The sequence below is a fragment of the Lasioglossum baleicum genome, unplaced genomic scaffold (assembly GCF_051020765.1).
Source record: "Lasioglossum baleicum unplaced genomic scaffold, iyLasBale1 scaffold0051, whole genome shotgun sequence".
Classification (NCBI taxonomy): Eukaryota; Metazoa; Arthropoda; class Insecta; order Hymenoptera; family Halictidae; genus Lasioglossum; species Lasioglossum baleicum.
In genome coordinates, this window is record NW_027469111.1 from 413,577 (window position 1) to 431,407 (window position 17,831).

The window sequence follows — 17,831 nt, forward strand, 5'->3', positions numbered from 1 at the left end:
TCTACAAAGATGAGACCTGCCGGTCGACCCCCCTCCTTTTATTTTTTAATATTTCATTTTGTCCTATATATATTTTATATTCTATATTATAAATTTTATCTTTATCTTTTAATCCCCTTTATTTTGCCCCCCCTTCTTATGTTTGTTGTGTTTTGTCCAGTATATTTATTTATTTATTATTATTTATTTATTTATTGACTTTTATTTTATCTATTTTATCTATACACGTTTTCATTTATTGATTTTATCTATTATTTTGTCGTATTTTTAAGTTTTATGCGGGCCGACCTGGGGGGCGGGACGGGGGGAGGGGACAGACGCGAGCCGGAACTCGCCTCTGTCCCCTCCTTGTCGCGTGCGGAAAAAAATACAATGCAGCGTGTACGAGTATTTGCACATGTATAAAAATCGGATGGCGCGGTAACAAAAATTCTAAATTATACAGCACAAGTTGCAGCAATGCATGCGCATAAGTTAAATTACCTGCATACAGCCGTTTCCTCAAACTGTGTGTTCATAACTGGCACTGGGAGGATCGCAGTGCCACCACTGCGAGGAGGCCCAGGACTCTGCGCGGCATACGCTGGAAGAATGTCCAGCGTGGTCGGCACCGCACAGAGACCTAAGGGGCGTTATTGGTATGGACCTCTCGTTGCCGGTCGTGGTCGACCACATGATCGGCAGCGAGAGGTCAAGAGCAGCGTTTGCCTCCTTTTGCGAGATTGTGATAACGCAGAAGGAGGCAGCGGAAAGGGAGAGGGATGCCGGCCCCATCTCCGCCAGGAGGTTAGCATCGGCGGGGCAACCCCGACGAGGCCGACGGCCCCCTGTAAGGGGCCGCAGACGTAATGGCGGCGGTGGGACTACTTAGTACTTCCACCGCCGCCAAGGGGGGCTGGCCGTTAAGGCGCCCCCGGCGTGGGCAGGTCGCGGGAGGCGAGGTGGAGCAATAATCCCCTCCCCCCCTCTACAAAGATGAGACCTGCCGGTCGACCCCCCTCCTTTTATTTTATAATATTTCATTTTATTCTATATATATTTTATATTCTATATTATAAATTTTATCTTTATCTTTTAATCCCCTTTATTTTGCCCCCCTTCTTATGTTTGTTGTGTTTTGTCCATTGTATTTATTTACTTATTATTATTTATTTATTTATTGACTTTTATTTCATCTATTTTATCTATACACGTTTTCATTTATTGATTTTATCTATTATTTTATCGTATTTTTAAGTTTTATGCGGGTCGACGGGGGGTGTGGGACGGTGGGAGGGTACAGACGCGAGCCGGAACTCGCCTCTGTCCCCTCCTTGTCGCGTGCGGAAAAAATACAATGCAGCGTGTACGAGTATTTGCACATGTATAAAAATCGGATGGCGCGGTAACAAAAATTCTAAATTATACAGCACAAGTTGCAGCAATGCATGCGCATAAGTTAAATTACCTACATACCGCCGTTTCCTCAAACTGTGTGTTCATATCTGGCACTGGGAGGATCGCAGTGCCACCACTGCGAGGAGGCCCAGGACTCTGCGCGGCATACGCTGGAAGAATGTCTAGCGTGGTCGGCACCGCACAGAGACCTAAGGGGCGTTATTGGTATGGACCTCCCGTTGCCGGTCGTGGTCGACCACATGATCGGCAGCGAGAGGTCAAGAGCAGCGCTTGCCTCCTTCTGCGAGATTGTGATAACGCAGAAGGAGGCAGCGGAAAGGGAGAGGGAAGCCGGCCCCCTCTCCGCCAGGTGGTTAGCATCGGCGGGGCCAACCTCGACGAGGCCGACGGCCCCCTGTAAGGGGCCGCAGACGTAATGGCGGCGGTGGTACTACTTAGTACTTCCACTGCCGCCAAGGGGGACTGACCGTTAAGGCGCCCCTGGGGTGGGCAGGTCGCGTGGGGCGAGGTGGAGCAATAATCCCCTCCCCCCCTCTACAAAGATGAGACCTGCCGGTCGACCCCCCTCCTTTTATTTTTTAATATTTCATTTTGTCCTATATATATTTTATATTCTATATTATAAATTTTATCTTTATCTTTTAATCCCCTTTATTTTGCCCCCCCTTCTTATGTTTGTTGTGTTTTGTCCAGTATATTTATTTATTTATTATTATTTATTTATTTATTGACTTTTATTTTATCTATTTTATCTATACACGTTTTCATTTATTGATTTTATCTATTATTTTGTCGTATTTTTAAGTTTTATGCGGGCCGACCTGGGGGGCGGGACGGGGGGAGGGGACAGACGCGAGCCGGAACTCGCCTCTGTCCCCTCCTTGTCGCGTGCGGAAAAAAATACAATGCAGCGTGTACGAGTATTTGCACATGTATAAAAATCGGATGGCGCGGTAACAAAAATTCTAAATTATACAGCACAAGTTGCAGCAATGCATGCGCATAAGTTAAATTACCTGCATACCGCCGTTTCCTCAAACTGTGTGTTCATAACTGGCACTGGGAGGATCGCAGTGCCACCACTGCGAGGAGGCCCAGGACTCTGCGCGGCATACGCTGGAAGAATGTCCAGCGTGGTCGGCGCCGCGCAGAGACCTAAGGGGCGTTATTGGGATGGACCTCTCGTTGGGCGGTCGTGGTCGAACACATGATCGGCAGCGAGAGGTCAAGAGCAGCGTTTGCCTCCTTCTGCGAGATTGTGATAACGCAGAAGGAGGCAGCGGAAAGGGAGAGGGATGCCGGCCCCCTCTCCGCCAGGAGGTTAGCATCGGCGGGGCAACCCCGACGAGGCCGACGGCCCCCTGTAAGGGGCCGCAGACGTAATGGCGGCGGTGGGACTACTTAGTACTTCCACCGCCGCCAAGGGGGGCTGGCCGTTAAGGCGCCCCTGGGGTGGGCAGGTCGCGGGGGGCGAGGTGGAGCAATAATCCCCTCCCCCCCCCTCTACAAAGATGAGACCAGCCGGTCGACCTCCCTCCTTTTATTTTATAATACTTCATTTTATCCTATATATATTTTATATTCTATATTATAAATTTTATCTTTATCTTTTAATCCCCTTTATTTTGCCCCCCTTCTTATGTTTGTAGTGTTTTGTCCATTGTATTTATTTACTTATTATTATTTATTTATTTATTGACTTTTATTTTATCTATTTTATCTATACACGTTTTCATTTATTAATTTTATCTATTATTTTATTGTATTTTTAAGTTTTATGCGGGTCGACGTGGGGGTGGGACGGGGGGAGGGGACAGACGCGAGCCGGAACTCGCCTCTGTCCCCTCCTTGTCGCGTGCGGAAAAAAATACAATGCAGCGTGTACGAGTATTTGCACATGTATAAAAATCGGATGGCGCGGTTACAAAAATTCTAAATTATACAGCACAAGTTGCAGCAATGCATGCGCATAAGTTAAATTACCTGCATACCGCCGTTTCCTCAAACTGTGTGTTCATATCTGGCACTGGGAGGATCGCAGTGCCACCACTGCGAGGAGGCCGAGGACTCTGCGCGGCATACGCTGGAAGAATGTCCAGCGTGGTCGGCACCGCACAGAGACCTAAGGGGCGTTATTGGGATGGTCCTCTCGTTGCCGGTCGTGGTCGAACACATGATCGGCAGCGAGAGGTCAAGAGCAGCGTTTGCCTCCTTCTGCGAGATTGTGATAACGCAGAAGGAGGCAGCGGAAAGGGAGAGGGATGCCGGCCCCCTCTCCGCCAGGAGGTTAGCATCGGCGGGGCAACCCCGAGGAGGCCGACGGCCCCCTGTAAGGGGCCGCAGACGTAATGGCGGCGGTGGGACTACTTAGTACTTCCACCGCCGCCAAGGGGGGCTGGCCGTTAAGGCGCCCCTGGGGTGGGCAGGTCGCGGGAGGCGAGGTGGAGCAATAATCCCCTCCCCCCCTCTACAAAGATGAGACCTGCCGGTCGACCCCCCTCCTTTTATTTTATAATATTTCATTTTATTCTATATATATTTTATATTCTATATTATAAATTTTATCTTTATCTTTTAATCCCCTTCATTTTGCCCCCCTTCTTATGTTTGTAGTGTTTTGTCCATTGTATTTATTTACTTATTATTATTTATTTATTTATTGACTTTTATTTTATCTATTTTATCTATACACGTTTTCATTTATTGATTTTATCTATTATTTTATTGTATTTTTAAGTTTTATGCGGGTCGACGTGGGGGTGGGACGGGGGGAGGGGACAGACGCGAGCCGGAACTCGCCTCTGTCCCCTCCTTGTCGCGTGCGGAAAAAAATACAATGCAGCGTGTACGAGTATTTGCACATGTATAAAAATCGGATGGCGCGGTAACAAAAATTCTAAATTATACAGCACAAGTTGCAGCAATGCATGCGCATAAGTTAAATTACCTACATACCGCCGTTTCCTCAAACTGTGTGTTCATATCTGGCACTGGGAGGATCGCAGTGCCACCACTGCGAGGAGGCCCAGGACTCTGCGCGGCATACGCTGGAAGAATGTCTAGCGTGGTCGGCACCGCACAGAGACCTAAGGGGCGTTATTGGTATGGACCTCCCGTTGCCGGTCGTGGTCGACCACATGATCGGCAGCGAGAGGTCAAGAGCAGCGCTTGCCTCCTTCTGCGAGATTGTGATAACGCAGAAGGAGGCAGCGGAAAGGGAGAGGGAAGCCGGCCCCCTCTCCGCCAGGTGGTTAGCATCGGCGGGGCCAACCTCGACGAGGCCGACGGCCCCCTGTAAGGGGCCGCAGACGTAATGGCGGCGGTGGTACTACTTAGTACTTCCACTGCCGCCAAGGGGGACTGACCGTTAAGGCGCCCCTGGGGTGGGCAGGTCGCGTGGGGCGAGGTGGAGCAATAATCCCCTCCCCCCCTCTACAAAGATGAGACCTGCCGGTCGACCCCCCTCCTTTTATTTTTTAATATTTCATTTTGTCCTATATATATTTTATATTCTATATTATAAATTTTATCTTTATCTTTTAATCCCCTTTATTTTGCCCCCCCTTCTTATGTTTGTTGTGTTTTGTCCAGTATATTTATTTATTTATTATTATTTATTTATTTATTGACTTTTATTTTATCTATTTTATCTATACACGTTTTCATTTATTGATTTTATCTATTATTTTGTCGTATTTTTAAGTTTTATGCGGGCCGACCTGGGGGGCGGGACGGGGGGAGGGGACAGACGCGAGCCGGAACTCGCCTCTGTCCCCTCCTTGTCGCGTGCGGAAAAAAATACAATGCAGCGTGTACGAGTATTTGCACATGTATAAAAATCGGATGGCGCGGTAACAAAAATTCTAAATTATACAGCACAAGTTGCAGCAATGCATGCGCATAAGTTAAATTACCTGCATACAGCCGTTTCCTCAAACTGTGTGTTCATAACTGGCACTGGGAGGATCGCAGTGCCACCACTGCGAGGAGGCCCAGGACTCTGCGCGGCATACGCTGGAAGAATGTCCAGCGTGGTCGGCACCGCACAGAGACCTAAGGGGCGTTATTGGTATGGACCTCTCGTTGCCGGTCGTGGTCGACCACATGATCGGCAGCGAGAGGTCAAGAGCAGCGTTTGCCTCCTTTTGCGAGATTGTGATAACGCAGAAGGAGGCAGCGGAAAGGGAGAGGGATGCCGGCCCCATCTCCGCCAGGAGGTTAGCATCGGCGGGGCAACCCCGACGAGGCCGACGGCCCCCTGTAAGGGGCCGCAGACGTAATGGCGGCGGTGGGACTACTTAGTACTTCCACCGCCGCCAAGGGGGGCTGGCCGTTAAGGCGCCCCCGGCGTGGGCAGGTCGCGGGAGGCGAGGTGGAGCAATAATCCCCTCCCCCCCTCTACAAAGATGAGACCTGCCGGTCGACCCCCCTCCTTTTATTTTATAATATTTCATTTTATTCTATATATATTTTATATTCTATATTATAAATTTTATCTTTATCTTTTAATCCCCTTTATTTTGCCCCCCTTCTTATGTTTGTTGTGTTTTGTCCATTGTATTTATTTACTTATTATTATTTATTTATTTATTGACTTTTATTTCATCTATTTTATCTATACACGTTTTCATTTATTGATTTTATCTATTATTTTATCGTATTTTTAAGTTTTATGCGGGTCGACGGGGGGTGTGGGACGGTGGGAGGGTACAGACGCGAGCCGGAACTCGCCTCTGTCCCCTCCTTGTCGCGTGCGGAAAAAATACAATGCAGCGTGTACGAGTATTTGCACATGTATAAAAATCGGATGGCGCGGTAACAAAAATTCTAAATTATACAGCACAAGTTGCAGCAATGCATGCGCATAAGTTAAATTACCTACATACCGCCGTTTCCTCAAACTGTGTGTTCATATCTGGCACTGGGAGGATCGCAGTGCCACCACTGCGAGGAGGCCCAGGACTCTGCGCGGCATACGCTGGAAGAATGTCTAGCGTGGTCGGCACCGCACAGAGACCTAAGGGGCGTTATTGGTATGGACCTCCCGTTGCCGGTCGTGGTCGACCACATGATCGGCAGCGAGAGGTCAAGAGCAGCGCTTGCCTCCTTCTGCGAGATTGTGATAACGCAGAAGGAGGCAGCGGAAAGGGAGAGGGAAGCCGGCCCCCTCTCCGCCAGGTGGTTAGCATCGGCGGGGCCAACCTCGACGAGGCCGACGGCCCCCTGTAAGGGGCCGCAGACGTAATGGCGGCGGTGGTACTACTTAGTACTTCCACTGCCGCCAAGGGGGACTGACCGTTAAGGCGCCCCTGGGGTGGGCAGGTCGCGTGGGGCGAGGTGGAGCAATAATCCCCTCCCCCCCTCTACAAAGATGAGACCTGCCGGTCGACCCCCCTCCTTTTATTTTTTAATATTTCATTTTGTCCTATATATATTTTATATTCTATATTATAAATTTTATCTTTATCTTTTAATCCCCTTTATTTTGCCCCCCCTTCTTATGTTTGTTGTGTTTTGTCCAGTATATTTATTTATTTATTATTATTTATTTATTTATTGACTTTTATTTTATCTATTTTATCTATACACGTTTTCATTTATTGATTTTATCTATTATTTTGTCGTATTTTTAAGTTTTATGCGGGCCGACCTGGGGGGCGGGACGGGGGGAGGGGACAGACGCGAGCCGGAACTCGCCTCTGTCCCCTCCTTGTCGCGTGCGGAAAAAAATACAATGCAGCGTGTACGAGTATTTGCACATGTATAAAAATCGGATGGCGCGGTAACAAAAATTCTAAATTATACAGCACAAGTTGCAGCAATGCATGCGCATAAGTTAAATTACCTGCATACCGCCGTTTCCTCAAACTGTGTGTTCATAACTGGCACTGGGAGGATCGCAGTGCCACCACTGCGAGGAGGCCCAGGACTCTGCGCGGCATACGCTGGAAGAATGTCCAGCGTGGTCGGCGCCGCGCAGAGACCTAAGGGGCGTTATTGGGATGGACCTCTCGTTGGGCGGTCGTGGTCGAACACATGATCGGCAGCGAGAGGTCAAGAGCAGCGTTTGCCTCCTTCTGCGAGATTGTGATAACGCAGAAGGAGGCAGCGGAAAGGGAGAGGGATGCCGGCCCCCTCTCCGCCAGGAGGTTAGCATCGGCGGGGCAACCCCGACGAGGCCGACGGCCCCCTGTAAGGGGCCGCAGACGTAATGGCGGCGGTGGGACTACTTAGTACTTCCACCGCCGCCAAGGGGGGCTGGCCGTTAAGGCGCCCCTGGGGTGGGCAGGTCGCGGGGGGCGAGGTGGAGCAATAATCCCCTCCCCCCCCCTCTACAAAGATGAGACCAGCCGGTCGACCTCCCTCCTTTTATTTTATAATACTTCATTTTATCCTATATATATTTTATATTCTATATTATAAATTTTATCTTTATCTTTTAATCCCCTTTATTTTGCCCCCCTTCTTATGTTTGTAGTGTTTTGTCCATTGTATTTATTTACTTATTATTATTTATTTATTTATTGACTTTTATTTTATCTATTTTATCTATACACGTTTTCATTTATTAATTTTATCTATTATTTTATTGTATTTTTAAGTTTTATGCGGGTCGACGTGGGGGTGGGACGGGGGGAGGGGACAGACGCGAGCCGGAACTCGCCTCTGTCCCCTCCTTGTCGCGTGCGGAAAAAAATACAATGCAGCGTGTACGAGTATTTGCACATGTATAAAAATCGGATGGCGCGGTTACAAAAATTCTAAATTATACAGCACAAGTTGCAGCAATGCATGCGCATAAGTTAAATTACCTGCATACCGCCGTTTCCTCAAACTGTGTGTTCATATCTGGCACTGGGAGGATCGCAGTGCCACCACTGCGAGGAGGCCGAGGACTCTGCGCGGCATACGCTGGAAGAATGTCCAGCGTGGTCGGCACCGCACAGAGACCTAAGGGGCGTTATTGGGATGGTCCTCTCGTTGCCGGTCGTGGTCGAACACATGATCGGCAGCGAGAGGTCAAGAGCAGCGTTTGCCTCCTTCTGCGAGATTGTGATAACGCAGAAGGAGGCAGCGGAAAGGGAGAGGGATGCCGGCCCCCTCTCCGCCAGGAGGTTAGCATCGGCGGGGCAACCCCGAGGAGGCCGACGGCCCCCTGTAAGGGGCCGCAGACGTAATGGCGGCGGTGGGACTACTTAGTACTTCCACCGCCGCCAAGGGGGGCTGGCCGTTAAGGCGCCCCTGGGGTGGGCAGGTCGCGGGAGGCGAGGTGGAGCAATAATCCCCTCCCCCCCTCTACAAAGATGAGACCTGCCGGTCGACCCCCCTCCTTTTATTTTATAATATTTCATTTTATTCTATATATATTTTATATTCTATATTATAAATTTTATCTTTATCTTTTAATCCCCTTCATTTTGCCCCCCTTCTTATGTTTGTAGTGTTTTGTCCATTGTATTTATTTACTTATTATTATTTATTTATTTATTGACTTTTATTTTATCTATTTTATCTATACACGTTTTCATTTATTGATTTTATCTATTATTTTATTGTATTTTTAAGTTTTATGCGGGTCGACGTGGGGGTGGGACGGGGGGAGGGGACAGACGCGAGCCGGAACTCGCCTCTGTCCCCTCCTTGTCGCGTGCGGAAAAAAATACAATGCAGCGTGTACGAGTATTTGCACATGTATAAAAATCGGATGGCGCGGTTACAAAAATTCTAAATTATACAGCACAAGTTGCAGCAATGCATGCGCATAAGTTAAATTACCTGCATACCGCCGTTTCCTCAAACTGTGTGTTCATATCTGGCACTGGGAGGATCGCAGTGCCACCACTGCGAGGAGGCCGAGGACTCTGCGCGGCATACGCTGGAAGAATGTCCAGCGTGGTCGGCACCGCACAGAGACCTAAGGGGCGTTATTGGGATGGTCCTCTCGTTGCCGGTCGTGGTCGAACACATGATCGGCAGCGAGAGGTCAAGAGCAGCGTTTGCCTCCTTCTGCGAGATTGTGATAACGCAGAAGGAGGCAGCGGAAAGGGAGAGGGATGCCGGCCCCCTCTCCGCCAGGAGGTTAGCATCGGCGGGGCAACCCCGAGGAGGCCGACGGCCCCCTGTAAGGGGCCGCAGACGTAATGGCGGCGGTGGGACTACTTAGTACTTCCACCGCCGCCAAGGGGGGCTGGCCGTTAAGGCGCCCCTGGGGTGGGCAGGTCGCGGGAGGCGAGGTGGAGCAATAATCCCCTCCCCCCCTCTACAAAGATGAGACCTGCCGGTCGACCCCCCTCCTTTTATTTTATAATATTTCATTTTATTCTATATATATTTTATATTCTATATTATAAATTTTATCTTTATCTTTTAATCCCCTTCATTTTGCCCCCCTTCTTATGTTTGTAGTGTTTTGTCCATTGTATTTATTTACTTATTATTATTTATTTATTTATTGACTTTTATTTTATCTATTTTATCTATACACGTTTTCATTTATTGATTTTATCTATTATTTTATTGTATTTTTAAGTTTTATGCGGGTCGACGTGGGGGTGGGACGGGGGGAGGGGACAGACGCGAGCCGGAACTCGCCTCTGTCCCCTCCTTGTCGCGTGCGGAAAAAAATACAATGCAGCGTGTACGAGTATTTGCACATGTATAAAAATCGGATGGCGCGGTTACAAAAATTCTAAATTATACAGCACAAGTTGCAGCAATACATGCGCATAAGTTAAATTACCTACATACCGCCGTTTCCTCAAACTGTGTGTTCATATCTGGCACTGGGAGGATCGCAGTGCCACCACTGCGAGGAGGCCCAGGACTCTGCGCGGCATACGCTGGAAGAATGTCCAGCGTGGTCGGCACCGCACAGAGACCTAAGGGGCGTTATTGGTATGGACCTCTCGTTGCCGGTCGTGGTCGACCACATGATCGGCAGCGAGAGGTCAAGAGCAGCGTTTGCCTCCTTCTGCGAGATTGTGATAACGCAGAAGGAGGCAGCGGAAAGGGAGAGGGAAGCCGGCCCCCTCTCCGCCAGGTGGTTAGCATCGGCGGGGCCAACCTCGACGAGGCCGACGGCCCCATGTGAGGGGCCGCAGACGTAATGGCGGCGGTGGTACTACTTAGTACTTCCACCGCCGCCAAGGGGGACTGGCCGTTAAGGCGCCCCTGGGGTGGGCAGGTCGCGTGGGGCGAGGTGGAGCAATAATCCCTTCCCCCCCTCTACAAAGATGAGACCTGCCGGTCGACCCCCCTCCTTTTATTTTATAATATTTCATTTTATCCTATATATATTTTATATTCTATATTATAAATTTTATCTTTATCTTTTTATCCCCTTTATTTTGCCCCCCTTCTTATGTTTGTTGTGTTTTGTCCATTGTATTTATTTATTTATTATTATTTATTTATTTATTGACTTTTATTTTATCTATTTTATCTATACACGTTTTCATTTATTGATTTTATCTATTATTTTGTCGTATTTTTAAGTTTTATGCGGGCCGACCTGGGGGGCGGGACGGGGGGAGGGGACAGACGCGAGCCGGAACTCGCCTCTGTCCCCTCCTTGTCGCGTGCGGAAAAAAATACAATGCAGCGTGTACGAGTATTTGCACATGTATAAAAATCGGATGGCGCGGTAACAAAAATTCTAAATTATACAGCACAAGTTGCAGCAATGCATGCGCATAAGTTAAATTACCTGCATACAGCCGTTTCCTCAAACTGTGTGTTCATAACTGGCACTGGGAGGATCGCAGTGCCACCACTGCGAGGAGGCCCAGGACTCTGCGCGGCATACGCTGGAAGAATGTCCAGCGTGGTCGGCACCGCACAGAGACCTAAGGGGCGTTATTGGTATGGACCTCTCGTTGCCGGTCGTGGTCGACCACATGATTGGCAGCGAGAGGTCAAGAGCAGCGTTTGCCTCCTTTTGCGAGATTGTGATAACGCAGAAGGAGGCAGCGGAAAGGGAGAGGGATGCCGGCCCCCTCTCCGCCAGGAGGTTAGCATGGGCGGGGCAACCCCGAGGAGGCCGACGGCCCCCTGTAAGGGGCCGCAGACGTAATGGCGGCGGTGGGACTACTTAGTACTTCCACCGCCGCCAAGGGGGGCTGGCCGTTAAGGCGCCCCTGGGGTGGGCAGGTCGCGGGAGGCGAGGTGGAGCAATAATCCCCTCCCCCCCCTCTACAAAGATGAGACCTGCCGGTCGACCCCCCTCCTTTTATTTTATAATATTTCATTTTATCCTATATATATTTTATATTCTATATTATAAATTTTATCTTTATCTTTTAATCCCCTTCATTTTGCCCCCCTTCTTATGTTTGTTGTGTTTTGTCCATTGTATTTATTTACTTATTATTATTTATTTATTTATTGACTTTTATTTTATCTATTTTATCTATACACGTTTTCATTTATTGATTTTATCTATTATTTTATCGTATTTTTAAGTTTTATGCGGGTCGACCTGGGGGGCGGGACGGGGGGAGGGGACAGACGCGAGCCGGAACTCGCCTCTGTCCCCTCCTTGTCGCGTGCGGAAAAAAATACAATGCAGCGTGTACGAGTATTTGCACATGTATGAAAATCGGATGGCGCGGTAACAAAAATTCTAAATTATACAGCACAAGTTGCAGCAATGCATGCGCATAAGTTAAATTACCTGCATACAGCCGTTTCCTCAAACTGTGTGTTCATAACTGGCACTGGGAGGATCGCAGTGCCACCACTGCGAGGAGGCCCAGGACTCTGCGAGGCATACGCTGGAAGAATGTCCAGCGTGGTCGGCACCGCACAGAGACCTAAGGGGCGTTATTGGGATGGACCTCTCGTTGCCGGTCGTGGTCGAACACATGATCGGCAGCGAGAGGTCAAGAGCAGCGTTTGCCTCCTTCTGCGAGATTGTGATAACGCAGAAGGAGGCAGCGGAAAGGGAGAGGGATGCCGGCCCCCTCTCCGCCAGGAGGTTAGCATGGGCGGGGCAACCCCGAGGAGGCCGACGGCCCCCTGTAAGGGGCCGCAGACGTAATGGCGGCGGTGGGACTACTTAGTACTTCCACCGCCGCCAAGGGGGGCTGGCCGTTAAGGCGCCCCTGGGGTGGGCAGGTCGCGGGGGGCGAGGTGGAGCAATAATCCCCTCCCCCCCCCTCTACAAAGATGAGACCAGCCGGTCGACCTCCCTCCTTTTATTTTATAATACTTCATTTTATCCTATATATATTTTATATTCTATATTATAAATTTTATCTTTATCTTTTAATCCCCTTTATTTTGCCCCCCTTCTTATGTTTGTAGTGTTTTGTCCATTGTATTTATTTACTTATTATTATTTATTTATTTATTGACTTTTATTTTATCTATTTTATCTATACACGTTTTCATTTATTAATTTTATCTATTATTTTATTGTATTTTTAAGTTTTACGCGGGTCGACGTGGGGGTGGGACGGGGGGAGGGGACAGACGCGAGCCGGAACTCGCCTCTGTCCCCACCTTGTCGCGTGCGGAAAAAAATACAATGCAGCGTGTACGAGTATTTGCACATGTATAAAAATCGGATGGCGCGGTTACAAAAATTCTAAATTATACAGCACAAGTTGCAGCAATGCATGCGCATAAGTTAAATTACCTGCATACCGCCGTTTCCTCAAACTGTGTGTTCATATCTGGCACTGGGAGGATCGCAGTGCCACCACTGCGAGGAGGCCCAGGACTCTGCGCGGCATACGCTGGAAGAATGTCCAGCGTGGTCGGCACCGCACAGAGACCTAAGGGGCGTTATTGGTATGGACCTCTCGTTGCCGGTCGTGGTCGACCACATGATCGGCAGCGAGAGGTCAAGAGCAGCGTTTGCCTCCTTCTGCGAGATTGTGATAACGCAGAAGGAGGCAGCGGAAAGGGAGAGGGAAGCCGGCCCCCTCTCCGCCAGGTGGTTAGCATCGGCGGGGCCAACCTCGACGAGGCCGACGGCCCCATGTGAGGGGCCGCAGACGTAATGGCGGCGGTGGTACTACTTAGTACTTCCACCGCCGCCAAGGGGGACTGGCCGTTAAGGCGCCCCTGGGGTGGGCAGGTCGCGTGGGGCGAGGTGGAGCAATAATCCCTTCCCCCCCTCTACAAAGATGAGACCTGCCGGTCGACCCCCCTCCTTTTATTTTATAATATTTCATTTTATCCTATATATATTTTATATTCTATATTATAAATTTTATCTTTATCTTTTAATCCCCTTTATTTTGCCCCCCTTCTTATGTTTGTTGTGTTTTGTCCATTGTATTTATTTATTTATTATTATTTATTTATTTATTGACTTTTATTTTATCTATTTTATCTATACACGTTTTCATTTATTGATTTTATCTATTATTTTGTCGTATTTTTAAGTTTTATGCGGGCCGACCTGGGGGGCGGGACGGGGGGAGGGGACAGACGCGAGCCGGAACTCGCCTCTGTCCCCTCCTTGTCGCGTGCGGAAAAAAATACAATGCAGCGTGTACGAGTATTTGCACATGTATAAAAATCGGATGGCGCGGTAACAAAAATTCTAAATTATACAACACAAGTTGCAGCAATGCATGCGCATAAGTTAAATTACCTGCATACAGCCGTTTCCTCAAACTGTGTGTTCATAACTGGCACTGGGAGGATCGCAGTGCCACCACTGCGAGGAGGCCCAGGACTCTGCGCGGCATACGCTGGAAGAATGTCCAGCGTGGTCGGCACCGCACAGAGACCTAAGGGGCGTTATTGGTATGGACCTCTCGTTGCCGGTCGTGGTCGACCACATGATCGGCAGCGAGAGGTCAAGAGCAGCGTTTGCCTCCTTTTGCGAGATTGTGATAACGCAGAAGGAGGCAGCGGAAAGGGAGAGGGATGCCGGCCCCCTCTCCGCCAGGAGGTTAGCATGGGCGGGGCAACCCCGAGGAGGCCGACGGCCCCCTGTAAGGGGCCGCAGACGTAATGGCGACGGTGGGACTACTTAGTACTTCCACCGCCGCCAAGGGGGGCTGGCCGTTAAGGCGCCCCTGGGGTGGGCAGGTCGCGGGAGGCGAGGTGGAGCAATAATCCCCTCCCCCCCCCTCTACAAAGATGAGACCTGCCGGTCGACCCCCCTCCTTTTATTTTATAATATTTCATTTTATCCTATATATATTTTATATTCTATATTATAAATTTTATCTTTATCTTTTAATCCCCTTCATTTTGCCCCCCTTCTTATGTTTGTTGTGTTTTGTCCATTGTATTTATTTACTTATTATTATTTATTTATTTATTGACTTTTATTTTATCTATTTTATCTATACACGTTTTCATTTATTGATTTTATCTATTATTTTATCGTATTTTTAAGTTTTATGCGGGCCGACCTGGGGGGCGGGACGGGGGGAGGGGACAGACGCGAGCCGGAACTCGCCTCTGTCCCCTCCTTGTCGCGTGCGGAAAAAAATACAATGCAGCGTGTACGAGTATTTGCACATGTATAAAAATCGGATGGCGCGGTAACAAAAATTCTAAATTATACAGCACAAGTTGCAGCAATGCATGCGCATAAGTTAAATTACCTGCATACAGCCGTTTCCTCAAACTGTGTGTTCATAACTGGCACTGGGAGGATCGCAGTGCCACCACTGCGAGGAGGCCCAGGACTCTGCGCGGCATACGCTGGAAGAATGTCCAGCGTGGTCGGCACCGCACAGAGACCTAAGGGGCGTTATTGGGATGGACCTCTCGTTGCCGGTCGTGGTCGAACACATGATCGGCAGCGAGAGGTCAAGAGCAGCGTTTGCCTCCTTCTGCGAGATTGTGATAACGCAGAAGGAGGCAGCGGAAAGGGAGAGGGATGCCGGCCCCCTCTCCGCCAGGAGGTTAGCATGGGCGGGGCAACCCCGAGGAGGCCGACGGCCCCCTGTAAGGGGCCGCAGACGTAATGGCGGCGGTGGGACTACTTAGTACTTCCACCGCCGCCAAGGGGGGCTGGCCGTTAAGGCGCCCCTGGGGTGGGCAGGTCGCGGGGGGCGAGGTGGAGCAATAATCCCCTCCCCCCCCCTCTACAAAGATGAGACCAGCCGGTCGACCTCCCTCCTTTTATTTTATAATACTTCATTTTATCCTATATATATTTTATATTCTATATTATAAATTTTATCTTTATCTTTTAATCCCCTTTATTTTGCCCCCCTTCTTATGTTTGTAGTGTTTTGTCCATTGTATTTATTTACTTATTATTATTTATTTATTTATTGACTTTTATTTTATCTATTTTATCTATACACGTTTTCATTTATTAATTTTATCTATTATTTTATTGTATTTTTAAGTTTTATGCGGGTCGACGTGGGGGTGGGACGGGGGGAGGGGACAGACGCGAGCCGGAACTCGCCTCTGTCCCCTCCTTGTCGCGTGCGGAAAAAAATACAATGCAGCGTGTACGAGTATTTGCACATGTATAAAAATCGGATGGCGCGGTAACAAAAATTCTAAATTATACAGCACAAGTTGCAGCAATGCATGCGCATAAGTTAAATTACCTGCATACAGCCGTTTCCTCAAACTGTGTGTTCATAACTGGCACTGGGAGGATCGCAGTGCCACCACTGCGAGGAGGCCCAGGACTCTGCGCGGCATACGCTGGAAGAATGTCCAGCGTGGTCGGCACCGCACAGAGACCTAAGGGGCGTTATTGGGATGGACCTCTCGTTGCCGGTCGTGGTCGAACACATGATCGGCAGCGAGAGGTCAAGAGCAGCGTTTGCCTCCTTCTGCGAGATTGTGATAACGCAGAAGGAGGCAGCGGAAAGGGAGAGGGATGCCGGCCCCCTCTCCGCCAGGAGGTTAGCATGGGCGGGGCAACCCCGAGGAGGCCGACGGCCCCCTGTAAGGGGCCGCAGACGTAATGGCGGCGGTGGGACTACTTAGTACTTCCACCGCCGCCAAGGGGGGCTGGCCGTTAAGGCGCCCCTGGGGTGGGCAGGTCGCGGGGGGCGAGGTGGAGCAATAATCCCCTCCCCCCCCCCCTCTACAAAGATGAGACCAGCCGGTCGACCTCCCTCCTTTTATTTTATAATACTTCATTTTATCCTATATATATTTTATATTCTATATTATAAATTTTATCTTTATCTTTTAATCCCCTTTATTTTGCCCCCCTTCTTATGTTTGTAGTGTTTTGTCCATTGTATTTATTTACTTATTATTATTTATTTATTTATTGACTTTTATTTTATCTATTTTATCTATACACGTTTTCATTTATTAATTTTATCTATTATTTTATTGTATTTTTAAGTTTTACGCGGGTCGACGTGGGGGTGGGACGGGGGGAGGGGACAGACGCGAGCCGGAACTCGCCTCTGTCCCCTCCTTGTCGCGTGCGGAAAAAAATACAATGCAGCGTGTACGAGTATTTGCACATGTATAAAAATCGGATGGCGCGGTTACAAAAATTCTAAATTATACAGCACAAGTTGCAGCAATGCATGCGCATAAGTTAAATTACCTGCATACCGCCGTTTCCTCAAACTGTGTGTTCATATCTGGCACTGGGAGGATCGCAGTGCCACCACTGCGAGGAGGCCCAGGACTCTGCGCGGCATACGCTGGAAGAATGTCCAGCGTGGTCGGCACCGCACAGAGACCTAAGGGGCGTTATTGGTATGGACCTCTCGTTGCCGGTCGTGGTCGACCACATGATCGGCAGCGAGAGGTCAAGAGCAGCGTTTGCCTCCTTCTGCGAGATTGTGATAACGCAGAAGGAGGCAGCGGAAAGGGAGAGGGAAGCCGGCCCCCTCTCCGCCAGGTGGTTAGCATCGGCGGGGCCAACCTCGACGAGGCCGACGGCCCCATGTGAGGGGCCGCAGACGTAATGGCGGCGGTGGTACTACTTAGTACTTCCACCGCCGCCAAGGGGGACTGGCCGTTAAGGCGCCCCTGGGGTGGGCAGGTCGCGTGGGGCGAGGTGGAGCAATAATCCCTTCCCCCCCTCTACAAAGATGAGACCTGCCGGTCGACCCCCCTCCTTTTATTTTATAATATTTCATTTTATCCTATATATATTTTATATTCTATATTATAAATTTTATCTTTATCTTTTAATCCCCTTTATTTTGCCCCCCTTCTTATGTTTGTTGTGTTTTGTCCATTGTATTTATTTATTTATTATTATTTATTTATTTATTGACTTTTATTTTATCTATTTTATCTATACACGTTTTCATTTATTGATTTTATCTATTATTTTGTCGTATTTTTAAGTTTTATGCGGGCCGACCTGGGGGGCGGGACGGGGGGAGGGGACAGACGCGAGCCGGAACTCGCCTCTGTCCCCTCCTTGTCGCGTGCGGAAAAAAATACAATGCAGCGTGTACGAGTATTTGCACATGTATAAAAATCGGATGGCGCGGTAACAAAAATTCTAAATTATACAA